An 18,744-nucleotide genomic window follows, 5' to 3' on the forward strand; every position below is an offset into this window, starting at 1 on the left:
CAGCTTCCCATAACAGTCATGTCCCCCAAGCCTGAGGTGAGTTGGCAATTACCCCTTGAAGAATCAGTGCCCTGGCCAAGCTGAACAGCTACATATCCCAGAGCTGAGCCAATGTAGTACCCCATGTCCCAGAGAAACAGAGCTGAAACACCTGACCCTATAGGCCAGATAACTCTAGTGCACTGATTCCCAGAAGCTGGACTAACCACTTAGAGTCTGAGACACCCATCTCCCTGGAGAGTGGAGTCATGACTGCTATTTCCTACACTCCCGAAGTTCAATGCAATCCCCATCAAAATACCAATGACATTCTTCACAGCAGTAGAAAAAAAAAATTTTCCAAAATTCATATGAAATCAAAAAAGAGCCTGAATAGCCATAGCAATCTTGAGCAAAAAGAACAAAGTTTGAGACATCAAACTACCAGACTTCAAAATATACTACATAGCCATAGTAATCAAAACAGCATAGTATTGGCATAAAATCATACACATAGACCAATGAAACAGAATAGAGAACCCAAAATAAATTCATGTATTTGTAAGGAGCTGATTTTTGACAAAAGCATCATGAACATTCACTGTGGAAGGGCCAGTCTCTTCAGTAAACGGTGCTGTAAAAACTAGATATCCATATATAGAAGAATGAAACTAGATCCCCATCTCTCATTATATATAAAAATCAACTCAAAATTAATTAAAGATTTAACTTTACGACCTGAAACCAAAAATATTAGAAGAAAACATAGGAGAAATGCTTCAGGATATTGGTTTGGGCAAAGATTTTATGAAGAGAGCCTCAAAATCACAGGAAACAGAAGCAAAAATAGACAAATGGAATTATATCAAACTAAAAAGCTTCTGCACAGCAGAAATAAACAGACAATTTGCAGACTGGGAGAAAATATTTGTAAACTATTCACCTGACAGGGGTTTAACATCCAAAATACACAAGGGATTCAAACAACTCAATAGCAAATAATAATAATAAACCAAAAGAATCCAATTTAAAAATGGGAAAATGAGCTGACTGGACATCATGCAAAATAAGACATGCAAATGGCCGATAGGTATATGAAAAAATTCTCCATATCACTAATAATCAGAGAAATGCACATCAAAACCACAATGAGGTATCATGTCACCCCAGTTAAAATGGATATTATCAAAATGACAAAAAATTAACAAATACTGGCAATGATGTAGAGAAAGGGGAACTCTTACACACTGTTGGTGGGAGTGTAAATTAGTATAGCCATTATGGAAAACAGTATGGAGATTCCTCAAGAAGCTACAAATAGAACTGCCATATGATCTAGCAATCCCACTATTGGGTATATATTCAAAAGAAAAGAAATCAGTTTGTTGAAGATATATCTGCACCCTCATGTTTACTGTAGCACTATTCACAATAGACAAGATTAGAATCAACCTAAGTGTCCAACAATGGATGAATAGATAAAGAAAATGTAGTATTTGAGGGAATATAGCCATATATTTAGCCATAAAAATTTTTAGCCATAAAAAGAAGTAAATCACGTCATTTTGGCAACATGGATGACCTTGGAGGACATTATATTAAGTGAAATAAGTCAGGCACAGAAAGATAAGTACCACATGTTCTCACTTATATGTGGAAGCTAATAACATTGATGTCATAAAAGTAGACAGTAGGTTAGTGGTTACTAGAGGCTGGGAATAGTAAGTGGAGTAAAGGATAACCCAAGGCTGGTTAACAAATACAAAAGTACAGCTAGATGAAAGGAATATGTTCTAATGTACTATGGAACTATAGAACATATATAGAACTATAATATGGGTGGCTATAATTAACAACAACTTATTATATATTTTCAAATAACCAGACAAGTAGATTTTCAATGTTCCCAACAAAAAGAAATGATAGATGTTTAAGGTGATGCGTATACTAATTACCCTGATATGATCATTATACATTGAATATATGCATTAAAATATCACACTATACCAAATAAATATGCAAAATTATTATGTCAATTAAAAATGAGGATAAAGCAAAAAAAGTTTTAAAAAATATTTTATCAATCATATGACCCCCAAATTTTACAATTTTATTTACAGTTAATGTATGGGGCTATATGTGTAGGTTTCTCAAGAGTTGACTATATTTCAATTTTCTCCATTGCTTAGAGTTGCCTTAAAGGCTTACCCTTTATCTATAGCCTCTTGGGAAAAAACCTTATAATATTTGTGTACTGCCATTCTACTTATCCTGCCATGAAGAAATATAAACACATTCATTCATTCAACACATTGGTGAGAGAGCCCAGACTAGAATCCATATTTTTTGTTTTCCAGCCCATGTCCCCAAAATAGCCATGGGTTGGAATGGGAATGAATGTTGTTCATATGTGCCTAAAAGTTTGCATGTGTACATGTGTATGTGAGTTTGCTTTACGCTGTGACAATGGACTTGTCCCACTTTATTCATGAGCATGTGTGCCCAGGAAGAGGAGTGGCAATGGGCCAGGTTAAACTAGCAAACTGTGGAGAATGCTTGTAATAAGAGTTTGGGAAATAAGTAAATAACAACTTTGCATAATAACCACTTACATATCAGCAAATCTATAGAAGAGCTAGAGAGAATCTGTGGAACCTGTTCTTAAATTCTAGTATGCCCAGAATACATCTCAACAACCTTATCTCAGATATATTAAGAAAATAAATATTCTTTTTATACTTTCCCGAAGCCAAGATGTGTCTGGCTTAGAATATTCCCAGAGTGGACTCTGAGATATATGTCATGCTGAACAATATATTGCTATATATTTCCAAGTCTTCCAGACCACATTAGCCATAAAAGTTAAGGGTCTCAGGGTCACAATCAGAGAAGTGTTAGGATAAAGGTACTAAAGAGGTATCAAATACAAGCACTGGCTTGAGAAATGTTTTCCAAACAATGCATTAAAATATTTTCTTTAAGATTTGAAATTCTGGAAGAGCCTGAGAGCTGTAGCCTGCTGCTTCTAGAGTGGAGCGTTATGTCCCACTGCACCCCCGTTATACACACAAGTGTTGCCTTCCTTAACCTTCCTGTCAGCTTCCATTGTTTATTTCTGTTGAAAAGAGCAGCCAGCTTCTTCTTCCCCACATTGGCAGAACAGAGGAAAAGCAAACCTGCAGCCATAGCAGACCCGGCCAGCATTGGCATGTCCCCCAATCTAATTCATCTTTGCCTCCCAGTTATCTCCTGACCTTTTGAGAGATGACAGAACTCAAAGTACATTTCTTCAAAATCTATGTTCCAAATCCAATTTGAAATTAAACAAGTGTTGGCCTTGTCTTCTTGACAAGGGGAAAAAAATGCAAAACAGGAATAAGAAACCCTTAACTATTTACATTCATGTACCACATTGCTCCACAGAGAAACATTTAGAATGAAGACAGATTTATAAGCCTGTTTCTACAAGTAGACACGTCCAAATGGCTTCTGGCATACACTTTGAAAAAGCAAATAAAAAGTTTTATTGTTTTTTTTTTTTTTAAAAAAAAGTTATCTATTTAGATCCAAGAAATACTCTTACTTTAAAACTGATCACTGTCTGGTGCTGTTTTTACATGATCCACCAGAGAAATGAATGCTGTGTTTCCAAAGTACTTATCATTCAGGATAAAAACACCCGGTGCTAGTGGGAGTGCTCAACTTTTCTCTTCTTTGCCTGGCTCTGCCCTCCCTGCACCCACTCCTCATTGTTCACAAGCGAAAACCCTATAATTAGATGCAGCTTGTGTATGACATAATAATTAACACTGAACCTTGGCCATGTGCCAGGTACTTCACATGAACTATTCCTTTAATCAGTGGGGTAAGTATTGTTATTTCCATATGATGGAAAAAGTTGATGCAGGGTGGTTAGGTCACCTGTCTGGGTTAGCTTTAGCTGGGAAAGAGGGAAGACGACATTCAGACCCAGGAAACCTAATTCTAAAAGCAATACAATTACTCCCTTAGCTGTACTTCTCACCATTCAATGTCAGTTCACAGAAAGTGCTTTGCAATACAGCTCAGGGCAAAGATGGGGCAAATTCACTTTTGGTGTAATAAGTCCTGGGTATCCAGTCTTGGTAGGCAAAAAAGGAAACACGTTGAAGTTACATAATAGGCTGAATTTTTTCATGCACATTAGTTGAAGTTTTTGGAAGAAAATCAGTCCACACTATGGTGAGATACATTTGACTTTGGACACTGTAGGAAAGGAACTGCTGCTGCTCAAACGAAACACCTTCTTCTTGCAGCCCTATGGGCCTCTTACTCTTTATAGGACTAAAACATGTTCTGCTCTTTTCCCCAAAGGCAAGAAGGTACATCCAACCTGAAACCACTCACACCTCTTTATGAAGTGGCAGTCATTGGATGGAGGAGAAACATAATTGAAATCTAACACAGTTGGTGGCAGAATTTATTAAATACAGAAGGGACTGCTAGAATCAGGGAGACCCTAATTAAAGGTGGGGGACAGCACAGAGGTGGAAAAAGCAGGGACACAGGAGGGAGAAAATGTTCGAGGAAGAGTGCTTTGGCAAGATAAGGAAAGCAGAGAGTATGAAATGAGAGAGGCTTATGGGAGAGGACAGGCAGGAAATCTGAAGGTCATCCACATGGTACTCTTGGCAAAAAGCTAGACAGTGAACATTGTAGTTGTACTGCAAGAAAACTGGTAACTACACCAGGAGCACAAAACCCATACCCTATCTATGAGTACCTACCACTTGCTTACTCTCTCACCAAGTTGCCTCAAGAAAGAGCTTCTAAATCCTCCTAAACTTAGGGACAGGCATGTGAGAAGCTGTCCTTAATATCTCAACTCCAAGATGGCATCTATAAATATCTCCCGTGGTGCACAGAAATGTAAGGGCTACCACATGGTCCACAGCCATTCTTTCTAATACCACACCACCACCCCTATTGTCTAATTAACATTTACTTTTTCTTAATTGTGAAATTTAGGACACATTCCAAAGAGTGAATATGTGTGTGTGTGTGTGTGTGTGTGTGTGTGTGTGTGTGTGTGTGTATATATATATATATATATATATAAAAGAACCCTGGCAACATGAAAAAAAAAATAGTTGACACTCCCAAGGGATCACAATGGAGCTACAGTGGTGGACTCCACCTACAAGGATATTGCCAAATGACAGAGATGAAATTCACAATAGGGATGGCAAATAAAATGAATGGGATTGAAGGGGAAAGTTGAAAACCAACAAAAAGAAGCCAAAAAAAAAAAATTTTAGGAAATCAATGAAAAAGTCACTAAAGAGCTAGACAACATACGAAAAGCTACAATAGAACTTAAATAAATGAAAGAGTCATTAGCAAATTTCAAAGCATAGAAGAAAGTATCAACAACAGATTCAGCCAAGGAGAAGAAAGAATCTCAGAGCTTGATTGAATACAAGGCTCTTGAAATAACCTGGTCATTCAAAGAGGAAGAGGAGAGAATGAAAAAGTCTGAGAAATCACTGAGAGAGATAGGGGACTATGCAAAGTGAATGAACACTCAAGTTATAGGTATCTCTGAGGGAGAAGAAAGAGCCAAAAGCATGGAAAACCTATTTGAGGGAATTATTGAGGGAAAGTTCCCCGATATCACCAGAGATTCATACATACAGATAGATAAAAGATGGTCATTGAACACCAGGAATATTCATACCATATAGGACATCTCTAAGACACATAGTAATCAACCTGGCCGAAGTCAAAGTGAAGGAGAAAATTCCGTAAGCAGCAAGACGAAAGCAGCAAATAATCTACAAAGGAACCCATCAGGCTCACTGCAGATTTCTCAGTAGACACTTTACAAGCCAGAAAGGATTGGGGCAAAGAAGGAATTTGCCATGACCAGACTGGCCCTGCAGGAAATACTCAGAACCGCATTATACATGAAACAGCACAATAGATACCCACCAGTGTAAAATCATCCCCCTAAAAACCTAAAACTCACAACTATTATAAAACAATAGCACAAGAGGGAAAACAAAACAATAAACATGATAACAGATGTTAAACACATGATAAGCAGATCAATATCCCACATATCAATTCTATCACTCAACATTAATGGTCTGAATGCTCCTATCAAAAGAGCCTGGCTGAATAGATGAAAAACACAACCCAAATATCTGCTGTCTCCAGGAAATGCATGTAAACCACAAGGATGCACACAGACTCAATGTGAAAGGATGAAAAAAATATTCCATAAGCAATTCAACAAGAAGACGTAATTGCTCCCTTTACCATTATATAATGACCCTCTTTGTCTTTTTTTTTTTTACCTTTGTTGCCTTAGAGTTTATTGTGTCTATATGAGAATGACTATACCTGGTTTTGATTTGACTATACCTATTTCTGCTTTTGATTTCCACATCAAAGCAGAAAATAAATAAAGAAATAATTGACTTAAACTGGACTCTAAGTCAAATGGACCTAACAGACATTTATAGAACATTCTACCCAAAGACTACTGAATATACTTTCTTCATAGCAGTATATGAGACATTCTCCAAAATTAACTAGAGCTTAGGCCACAAAACAAGCCTTAAAAAATTTAAAAAAATTGAAATCATACCACATATCTTCTCAGATCACAGCAATATAAAAATAGAAATTAGTCACAGGAGAAACACTCAAACCTATACAAAGTTTGAAAATTAGAGAATTCTTTCCTTATCCAAAGTTAGAAAAATATCTTTTTATATTGTCTTCCAATAGTTTTACCTTTCATGTTTAAACATTCATGATACCTGGGTTAATTTTTGTGTTGGGTAATAATTTAATATGGAAAACCTTTTTTAATATGGAAAACCAATTGTTTGGCACAAATTATTTAATAACCCATGTAGCCATAAATACTATATATTTATAAAACTCTTTTTACCTTCATCCTTTGCACATGAATGTTCAGATCAACTACTTTTCCCAGTCTTTCCTAAGTTCGAATTGGCCGTATGACCACATTATAGCCAATTACATGTGAGTAGAAGGGATGAGTGCCATTTCCATGTCTGTGCAGTATTGATATGAGTGGCATGTCATCTCAATATTCTCTTTCCCTTGCCTATCCATTGAAATTTGAATGTGGGCAATGACCCAGAATTACAGATGGCAGTAATGCTCAATAGATGATGGAGTAATAATTTCAGAAGTATTTGAATTTCATAAATGAAAAAGCAGAAGTTAGCATAATCATTTATATTGAAACTATTAATTATGGGAAAAATAAACTTCTTTTCCATTTAAGCTAGTGTATTGTGGAAGCTCTTTGTAACTTCTGCCTATCCTTGCCCTAACATAATAATAGCTACCAGAAGTGGAGTGCTACCCTAGAATATATAATATTGGCTTGATTAACAGTCAACAAGTGGTAAAAATACAGGCTGAAAAGATAATGATCCTATGACATGATAAAATATTTGGCAAAATCATAACCTATGATAAGATGAAAAGAAGATCATATGCCAAAAATTCCTGTATGCCTAGAAAAGGCAGTTAGAAAAAGTCAGAATATTAGTATGTGTTTGGTACTTACTTACTGCATTTAGCAGGTATAGATTAAATAATAGATAAGAAATCTGCAAGATCTGAAAGACTCAATAGTTTATAAGATGAAATAAAATGAGGAGAGTCCAGAAACATGGAGACTCAGCAGTCACGGCAAACATCTAGACATAAATTGTTGTCTGGAGCATTTTCCAAAGACTTCCTATTAAACCAGACAAAGGAATGTAGGTCTGTTTGAAGAATATTAGGATAAGACTCTTATGTTCCCATTCATGTCTATTGCTGCAGATGGCTTTAAGAGAACTGCCTATTAAAAAAGGAGCAAGGTATAGATTGATCAAGGAATCAAAATAATAAGCAGGGATAATAATCTTCCAGAAGAATCAGCACATGAAACTGACTGTAAGAAAACAGCCCAGAAGCCTAAGATGTTTAGGGAATGATATTATCAAAGAAACTATAGACCTATCCTACAAAAGTTCTTGATTGTTTAAGCATCCCCCAAGAATGTTCTCTAACTACCTATTTCAAATGTGGACTGGAGAACAGTGGATGAGGACGAACCTCTCAGATAGCAAAGCCAGGGACCATGAAAAACAAAGAACAAAGGATTTACTTTCCAAGAGTAGGGCAACTCTGAAGGACTTATTTCACTGGCAGGAAAGAAAGTACTTGTGATTCCCGCTTTCTAGGATTTGATCATTGCTATGAACTAATGAATGCTGTGTGTTTCTCATTCTTCCATTTCCCAAATTAGACTCTCCATGTGGTTATCATTTTCTGCCTCAACATGGCCCGCAGTAATTGTGTGCATACTAGTGCTGGATGGGAAGCAAATAGCTTTGAGTATGTAGATCATTGGACCCAGGAGAAGTCACATCTGGGTCCCTTATGGAGAGGGCAGCAGATGACCCAAGGATCCTGAATTGGAATGGATGGCCTAACGGAATGGAACTTTGAGTCATCACCCTTATGGAGAATGATCATGTTCAATGAAAGTTAGAATATCTGAGGGAAGAGGACAGGGCTCGTTCTGGCTTTATATTTCTCAAATGAGTTCTTAAGAATTAATTTTTAACTATATGCATTGTTTTAAAAAAGTTCCAGTGTATCCCATCAATTCGTGTGTTTGGTTTCGGTAGTCATTTCTCATTATTTTTTGCTGCCCAGCATCTAACACATCTGCTCTTGACTTTAACTTGGGCACTAAGGATACCAGAGGCAAAGGCTGTAAGGGATTCACTCTCTGATAGAGATGACAGTTGAAGTAAATAAAGTGTGCAGAGCAGAAGTGGCAGAAGTGTTCATAATGGTGTCCACTGGCCAGGGGCTAATTTTTAGGGCCTATAACATTGATCTGGGGACGTTTAGTGTGTGGCTGGGTAGCCTCCCAGCATCATTCTCCAGCCTTGTTGCTATTCTGGGAACTACCCATTGTCTTTTTAATAAATTTCATTTGTGCTTCAATCAATTGGAGTAGATTTCTTTTGCTTGTAACAAAGAACTCTAACATGGTCAATATAAAACGATTGTGTATTATAAGCTACTTTTTCTGTTTGCTGTTCCCTTGTTCTACTTTTTGAGAAAACTCACGTGTAGCAGGTTCAGTGAGGGAGATAAAATAATTAGAAACTGCCATTCTCATCCTTGCTTTCTACCCTTTTGTGCAGAAGCCTGGCTTCTTTCTTGACTTCTGAGCCTCTCAGTGTTTTCCCTGTCTCATCTCCTTGCAAGCTTTTTATTCTGCCATATCCATGGCTGCACTGTGTTCTCAATGGGACCCAATTTGGAGGACTTAATGAGAACCACTCATTCTCATGCTGATGCTTTTAGCTTTCCTCTCTCCCCAACACATCTTCAGGATTCTGATAAGCATCATTATCATGAGCTTATCAGCATTCATTCATTCCGCAAAATCACGGTGTCAGTTCTACGGCAATAACATTGGTAAATGTGGGAACAGCTAGTGAAAATATTTTGAGGTGACAGATTGATGGCAGCTTTGCAAATAGATTCAGAAATTCTGTCTCAGACATATTACTCATGAAATGGTATTTTTAAAGCACTTCAATACAGCTTTATTTCAAGTTAAGCCTTATAAAAACAGGCATACAGAATATAGCGTGGAATGAAAAGACTTTCATGGAAAGTCTTTCATGATCAATTTAATGGATGCAACCAATATACTCAAAACTGTGGTGGTTTTGAGATAAATCGAATCACTTTAGTTCATGATTGAAAGCAACTGTCAGCAAGGCTTGAGTTAATCAATTTTACTTTTCAGAATATTGCTTGATACAATCAATTATCTATTGAACAGACACTGTGTGATAAGTACTGAAATAGGCTACGTAGAAGGTACAAAGGCAGCACATGGAAGTGCATGAAGCCTTCCCAGAAGTAAAAATAAGGACAGGCAGGAAGGTAAAGATTGGGGCGGGGTGGCAGGGAGACTTTTTGATGCATTTACTCACAAAAACATATTTGGTATGCCTTTCATATCTCCTTTTCAAAGGTGGGAGAACCAAATTTATATGCATGTCTATACATTTCCCTATATCTATGCCTATATATCTATATCTATGCCTATATATTTATGTTGATGTCTATATCTATGTATCGAGAGAGCAGAGAAGAAGAGAGAGGGAAGCAAAGTTTTAGGAAAGTACCCACACTAATGGCAAGGCCATCTAGTAGTCAGAACTTAATTAAATCCTTTTGAGAGGACACCAGTAGAATACAGAAAGGTCAGGAATGTCAGGTGACCCAGGCTTAGATGAAGGCTGTGCAGCCAGAAATCCACTCCACAGCACTGACCTGGCACCGCTGCTCCAGAAAAATCTTCCTTATTGTGATCCGCATTTCTGCTACAGAAAGGATATTTTCGGTCCCAGAGTTTTGTATCAGAAATACCTGGCTCCAGTTCCAGGATGCATGTGACCTGCACATACTTGTGTCCTCACTACAAGAGGCACTGGGAAAGGGAGATGCTGATTACTGGTATTTTCAATTACTAATCCAGTAAAACCGGTATTAGTTGTCTGTGGCTGCTATCCAAATTATCACACATGTGGTGGCATCAGAAAACAGAAATTTATTCTCTCACAGTTTTGGAGGCTGAAAGACCAAAATCAAGGTGTTGGTAGGGCCTCGCCCCTTACTCTTTAGAGGAGAATTCATTTTTTGCTTCTTCCAGCCTTTGCTGACTGCAGATATTTCTCAGCTCGTGGCCACATCACTCTGATATCTTCCTGCATCTTCATATTGCCTCCTCTGTGTGTGTTTGTCGAATCTTCTTCTGCCTATTATAACACGTGGTGGTGATGGCAGACAGGATCCACACCAGTAATTCAGGATAATCACCTCGTCTCAAGATCTTTGACTTAGTTACATTTGCAAAAAAAAAAAAAACATGACCCTCTAAGGTAACAGTCACAGGTTTTAGGGAATAGAGCCCGATATCTTTGAGATTCAGATGCAACAAATTACTTTTTATGTTAGAAAGGCTATCTCAATGTGATCCACACCACTGGACCCCTAGAAATTTCATTAACAGGGCAAGCCCCTACATTTGTTGGAGATTTGTTTCCTACCCTCTTACTTACAAGGGTCTTATAAATGTGTCTAGAAAAGTTGCTACTTCTGGCTTGCTAGGTCCAATCAGAAAAGAGGTAAAGAATTCCTAAAATTTAATGAGGCACACAGGCTAGCCACCAAAAAGAATGGTTAGTGGATAGTACAACTAATTTACAAGATTTATAATGTGAGATCCCATAGACTTTTGTGAGAAGCACGTCATAAACTTTGTGAAACTAAATTGTCCTTGGAAAACAACAAGGTCACCAACTGAGTAGCATACTCTTTGCTTCTTCTTGCTCTTGTCATCCCCCTATATTTTCAGTCTAAATTTAAATGCACGTGGACTCTGGCACAGGTACGTAAGATGTTAAATAAGGGAAATAAAGGATAACGTTCTACCTAGTCTGGTATATCCTTCAAATAGATGAAAGGAAGCACCGAGGGCCTAATCGCAGTATAATGCTGGTTTCATGAATGGGAAATTGAGTAAATTCTCCCAAAACATATCCCATAGACCACATTTGTCACACAAGTGTCTGTGTGTGCTGGCTGAATAATGTTCCATTTTGACTCATCTATTTCCTCAGTGGCTACTTAAATGAAGAAATGGATACTTAAATGAAGAAATGGCTACTTAAATGAAGAAAAGAATAACGAGCTTTAGGATTGTCCTTATTGGTATAAAAACTTCCCATGGGGTTGATAACCTTCCCCAACCCCTCAGTTATGTGACTGAAGCCCTGCTAACTATCCTTCTCTCCTTTTCTCAGAGTATGACCTCTCTTCCTTTGATCGCTGTCTCTGGCTAAAGACCTATTCTAACTCAGACTGTGCAGAACTGAAATGTTTTCTCCTACTTAACTCCAAGCATCTCACCACCTAAAGAGTCAGCTGAATTCGCCCTCCCTGGCTTACCTTGCCTCACAGGCTTCAGGCCACTCGACCTAAGGGCCAGCTCCACAGCAGACTCTCCTGCTGAGACAGAGCGAGAGTTTTCAATCTGGCTTCTTTCCTTCTCCACTTGCCTATTCCACTGGAGTCCCAGTATGGCTTGAAGTGCAGCCCCTAGTAATTCTGACAGCAATAAGTTGCCTTAAAATTTGGTTTCTGGGAGCTTAGAGCAAGTCATTATATTAATAGTGGGTGAAGTTAGAGTCACATCCGAATCACACATTTGTTGACTTGTAAGTAACTTGGATTTCAGTAGGTCTATGGTGGTGTCGGGGAATCTGTGTTTTTACAAACCTACCGAGGACTAATACCTCTTGTATTATCCTGGATAGAGCTGGAGCCCATTCTTTTAAGTGAAGTATCACAAGAATGGAAAAATAAGTACCACATGTACTCACCATAAAATTGGTACCAATCGATCAAAACTTATTATGCCCACATATGGAAGTAACATTTGTCTGTTGTTGGGCAGGTGGGAGTGGGGAGAGAGGATGGGTAAACTCACACCTAACGGGTGAGATGGGTGCTGTCTGGGGCATGGGCATTCTTGTAGCTCTGACTTGCGCAGCGCAAAGGCAATTTATGTAACCTCCACAGGTGAGCTCTCTGATGCATACAACTTAAAAATCATTGTTGTAGAAGTATATGCATTCTATTGACTAGTAACCGCAGAAGTAAAGTAGGTAATTTAGGCCAAGAAGTCAAGGACTTAGGTTTCAGATGAGCTAACCATTTGACCTTAACCTTAATCATTGGAATAAACCAATGGTTTCTATGGAGTAAAAAGCAGTAGGATTGGAATCACTGATGTCTCTTCCAACCTGAGAAGTCTCAGATATATGATAAAATACAGAGCTTCTCAAAAGTACCAGGATTCTTGGTGAGGCGAGGAAAAACGCAACTTTGAGGTCAAACAGATGAGTGTGAATTCTGTATCGTCATTTATTAGCTAAGAAGACATGGCTAAATAAAAAACTCTGAAATGCAGTGTCCCTATCTGAAAAATAAGGACAATGCTGGCTCCCTCTTACATAAAATTAAAAGCAATAAAAACAGGGATAAAAGGTGTATTAATTCCTTGGGGTTGATGTGAGAATTAAATTAGTTAAGATATGGAGAGCAGTTAGAATTTTGCATATACAAGAAATGTTTGTTACTATTATTGTATGATTGTGCTAGGACTCTGCACAATATCTGCCACTGTTAGATACCCATGGATGTCATTTCCTTTCTTTTTGCCTACCCTCTGGATGATTAATCTACCAGAGTACTCCAAGCAGAAAGGTCCTACCTTCGGCAAACGTATTAAATTGGTTTTAACTGGCTGAGTGATTTTGAACTCTTCTTTTATCTCTTCCAGTTTATTTAAGTGACTTATTTCTTCTCTGTGTTGCAAGTCCTCTTGACTGTGATAGGGAGCACGATGAACCTCATGCTCCATTTAGTATATAATGCTTATTCACAGAGTATTGTTCATCTGCTATTTTACAAGCTAGGTGCTTCGCTGTTTCTGTGGGTAGGATAATCAGGTTGCCTATGGGAAATAGCATTCGTGAAAGACCAATGTGTATAATGTATGGTCTAAATTAATATCAGTGGCTGCCAAATTAAGGGTGAAACCACAAAAACGTTTCTCTAAGCATAAACAAAACATGTTACAATCTCAATAATGGTGCTGGTAATTAACCCGTGGAGAGTTACAAATGGCCAATGACTCATTGATTTGAGCAGACACAATTACCTCTAGGAATGTGCTATGCTGGTCCTTAGAGTATATGAATGGATTTTCGCAATCATTTCCTGGAAGGCTGATTACCTGCTACTTCAGCAAAAATGAGACCAAATCGGGATGCAATTGACAGATGTAAAATGTACTCTTGACACTGGAAGTGTGCCGAGTCCAACATCCTCACTTTAAAGATGGTGATGAGACTAAGGTATGAATACATAGATGTTGATTCTAGACATTTTAGTTATATAAAGGTAAATAATCCAAACTAGCTTTAACAGGACATCTGAAATTGTATATTTGGTGTTTGGAACTTCTATATACATTTACAAACATTAGTTGTATGTGGCCAAAAATGTCTGAAATATCAAAATTTATGTAGCTGCAATGAGCTGAATGCTTGAAAACAGGATGGCTCAGAAAACCTAAGGAATGTTATCATGATTGTCAAAAACTCTGCATGTCTTATACTCACTGAAAGGTAGGAATAGGTGTGTGGTTAAGGGAGTGGATTCTGGATCCAGACATTTTGGATCCAATTAATGGCTCTGCCTCTTCCCGACTGTGTGTCTTTGAGCACATTACTTTTACTTTCTGTGCCTCAATGTCCATGTTTCTACAATGGGACAATAAATAGTACCTACTTTATACTTTCAACATTAAAAGAATTAATATAAAGCATCTAGAAGGATCTCAATATATAATAAACACTAAAAAATGTTGGCATTCTTACATTTCAAACACTTACATTAACTGAGAGACTCTAGTTTTCAGTTTTAAAGCACTCAACAGCTGTGTGTTGGTGGAAAACATTTCAGAGAAAGAGGCCACAGAAACAGAGCCTGGTCATAGGACTTCCATTAGCAGTCCATATTTTGGAAATAATCATGGTCCTGTGATGATCTCTTTTATAATTTTATTCTTTCATGATTTTATCCATTTCTTTTAAAAATTCATTTCTAAAACAGTTCTACCCCAATCAGTTCTTAATAATAATCAAAAAATGAATTATTGGGGCCATAGTGCAGTTCTTCATTCTGACACATGGTGATTGAGACCAAGATTCTCAGCATTTGGTCTGCAGAACATCCGTTCTTCTGTGCCCCACTGCCTTGAGTCCCTTTTCCTCTCTCACATACAGCCCCTGCCCCAGCCAACCCGTCTGAATGCCCCCCTTTGCTCTTTCCATAGTCCATCTATGTTTTAAGCATCTTTTTCTTGCATAAGCAAAATTGTTATTTTAAGCATATTAAGTAGCTTTGGAATTACCTATTTGATGAAGACTCAAAGTATGGTCATATTAAGACCTTTACCAACCTCTGGCAAAATTATTGGACCCCCTTCAATATATCCCACTCCCCATAATACATAATTCAAAATAAATATAATATTACACCATACAACTATTTTTTGTTGTTGTTTTTTGAGACAGAGTCTTGCCTTGTTGTCCAGGCTAGAGTGAGTGCCGTGGTGTCAGCCTAGCTCACAGCAACCTCAAACTCCTGGGCTCAGGCAATCCTGCTGCCTCAGCCTCCCTAGTAGCTAGGACTACAGGCATGTGCCATCATGCCCGGGTAATTTTTTCTATGTATATTAGTTGGCCAATTAATTTATTTCTATTTATAGTAGAGTCGGGGTCTTGCTCTTGCTCAGGCTGGTTTGGAACTCCCGACCTCGAGCAATCTGCCCACCTTGGCCTCCCAGAGTGCTAGGATTACAGGCATGAGCCACCAGGCCCGGCCACTATACAACTATTAATAGTACAACAAAGTTCAACAAAACTCTGATTTTTTCCCCCTATGATGACTACTTTGAGGGTGATTTGAAATATCCTGTAGATAGTTTTTAAAGTATAAACTTTCTCATTTTTGGCACTCATGTCTTCTGGGAAACCATCACATTTCCCTTTATAGGCTTAAAATCCCTTAACATTTACCAGAATGGCAATGAATTTTCCCTTTTTGTAGGAAATGAGAGTTTAGCAAATGGAGACTGTTGTCTACTGTACTAAACTAAATCATACAATGAATTTCCATGAAAGATTAATTTATTACTGTTGAGAAAGAAAATGGATAGTCTGTCCTTTGGGGCTTCTAAAAGTTGTTAGGCCCTGAGGAATGTTGACTTTGGAGACTGAGTCATGGAGCATGACCTCTTAATTACTGACCTTTCATTTTAGATGAACTTCCTTCCTTAATTTCTTGTTCCCAGCTCACACCAGATGGCACCTGAGATAAAAGACCCCTTGACTATTGCATACTTAATGTGGAATGTTAAATTCCTTCCCCAAAATAAACCCTGTCTGTCACCAAATTGTTATAACTATGCATTAATTTTGTATGGAAAATGAGGAAGTCCTGTTAAGCTTCCCTAGACCTTGTCTATGTAAATTACCCTCAAATCTCTCTACCCTAGAAAACTGACTCAATCTTTTTGGAGTCTGTGTCCTCCCAGGTGGCCATTCTCAAACTTAGCACCCAAATAAACTCAACATTTTTTCATATTGCCTGCATCTCAATTTAAGATTGCCATTTTGATGATCATGAAGGGACTTGAAGTAGACCCATAGTGATGCCCATCACTTCGCCAAGAGCTGGAGCCTTGGTACGAGTACGGATGATTTTTGTTCATCTGCCCTCACTTATAGTTAACAGAGATCCCTGGTAAGGCCCCTCTCAGGTTCAAATCCTCTCAATTTTGTCGAGAACTCAGACTTTATTAGAGCTATACATTCCTACCTTGATGGGGTTGGAATTGTAGCTTTGCTGCAAGGTAGGAGTTTTGTTTGTGATTCTCTAGAGATTCTGCTAATTGCAGATTTTTGACTTTCATTTTTCTCTAAGGTTAAGGTTTTTGTCTTTAATTATTCCTTATAATTTTTACAATTTTTTCTTGTTTGAAATTTTGGTAAGAAGAAGGACAGATTCTCTTTGAAAACACAAAGTGAATTTTTGTGGCTTATGCAAAAATTTCACAATCTTTAAAACCAGCCAGGTCATGAAACTCAGTTCAATTGACAAATCCAAACTTTCTTTTTGAGTGACCAAAATTATAACAGGCTTTTTATGAGGATGAAATAAGTCCTGAAGACAAGAGACACTTGCTCCTCCTTGCAGAAAGTTACCTTAGGCACCTAAGCCTAGTGGAAATGTTAAAGTCAATTGCTCATGATGGCAATGGTCTCACAGGGAATCCTTTCAGAAAAATATAAAAGAAACCTCACTTGATCTGGTGGATGCACATTAAGGATTGATCATCTATTGTTTTAAGTGCCCAAGTTCCTTGGGATCACTGAGACACATAAGAAAGAAGAAGCAACTCAAGGGTAACACCTTGAGTTGTATTCCCCCCAGGTGGCCATCCTCAAAATGAGGAGTCATTCCTACAAGCAGCACACTTGATCCACAACATCTTTCTCTAAATTGTTTGGTCATCCAGAAAAGAAAGCACTAAATTATGGGCAACCATGAATCTAAAATCAACCTTCCTCCTTGAAGAGAGACCCATCATTAGAAGCTCTAGCTGGATTTATGTCTAAAATTTTTGGTGTCTTTTCACTTAAATATTTAGAAAGTTGGTCATGCAAAACACACGGTGACCCCAAATTACAATGGCCAAAATAGAATACCTTTGAAATGTCTAAACTAGTTTGCTTGCAAGTTTAAGTAGAAAAAGCCATCTCTAAAATTAAATAGAATAATTGGGAAAGTTATTTTCATTGGTATTTGGAAGCTTTCAAAAGAGGCTCTGATAAAGTTCATTCTTTACAGGAAGAAAACAAAAGATAGTCTAAAACAATTTCTGAATTTAAAAAGGTTCCTGAAATTTCTCCTTCTCTTCCATTAGCTCCTCCTTCTCTTTTACCTTCATTATCTGAACTCCCTCGACTAGATCTACCTTCTCTTCTTCCTCTTGCTCCTAAACCTGCTGTTCTGGCTCCATCCCCTGAGCAGTTGGTGTCTGGTAGAGGAGACTCTGCCTTGGTTTATCAACCATGGCCAAAGGAATAACCTGAAGGCATAATTAAAGAATTTCCTGATCTTCACCAGGGCCCTCTTAATTTTGCCAGTGAACTTGAACTGAATATTCAAGTTTATGATTCTGGTTTTTGTGATTTATATAAACTAGTTCACACGTTAGCATCAAGAAAGGAAGCTAAAGATTGTATAGCTAAGGCAAATTGGAGAAACCCCTTGGAAGACTTACACCTTCTCAGAGGCTGACCACAGACACGCTCATGATGTTGCTAAAGCTTTATTTGATATCAACATTTAGTCTTTCAAATATAGTTGCTGAAATAAAATACAACGATGGCAACAAAATCCAGAGGAGTCAGTAATGTCATCTTTTGAGAGACTTGAAAATATCTTTATATAATATTTAGGATTATCTGAAGATAGTTATGCTAATCATCAAAAGGATACTCTCCTCAATTCCAATTTCGTAAACAAGTTAGACAAGGAGTTAGTCCTAATAATAAAAACACAATGCCCTAGTTGGGCTCCTTCTCAAACTCTTAATTCGGTCCAGCTTGCTGATCAGTTGTTAACTGAAGAAGAGAGAGAGAGATGCCAAACGCAAGAGTAGGACTGATAAAGTTATGAGTTTACAGTTATATCAACTGTCTACCCAATCTGGGCCCCCAAAATGCCCCTATAAACCTCAAAACAGACCTACCCTGCTTTGCAATTACTGCAAGAAACCTGGCCACTTTAGAAAAGATTATGGAAAACCAAAATGAAAGGAACAGCAACAAAGGAAAAAGAAAAAGAATGCTGTGAGGAACATAAAGGGATCTTTATTTTCCTGCTTTCCTTTTCTTTCTTTTTTTTTTTTTTTAACTAACACTCTGGGAAAAATAGAAATTATATTAAATGGAGAACACACACAAACTCTTGTTCATACTGGAGTTACATTATCTGAAATAATTCCCACCTTATTAC

Source organism: Microcebus murinus, chromosome 13 (genome assembly GCF_040939455.1).
Source record: "Microcebus murinus isolate Inina chromosome 13, M.murinus_Inina_mat1.0, whole genome shotgun sequence".
NCBI lineage: Eukaryota > Metazoa > Chordata > Mammalia > Primates > Cheirogaleidae > Microcebus > Microcebus murinus.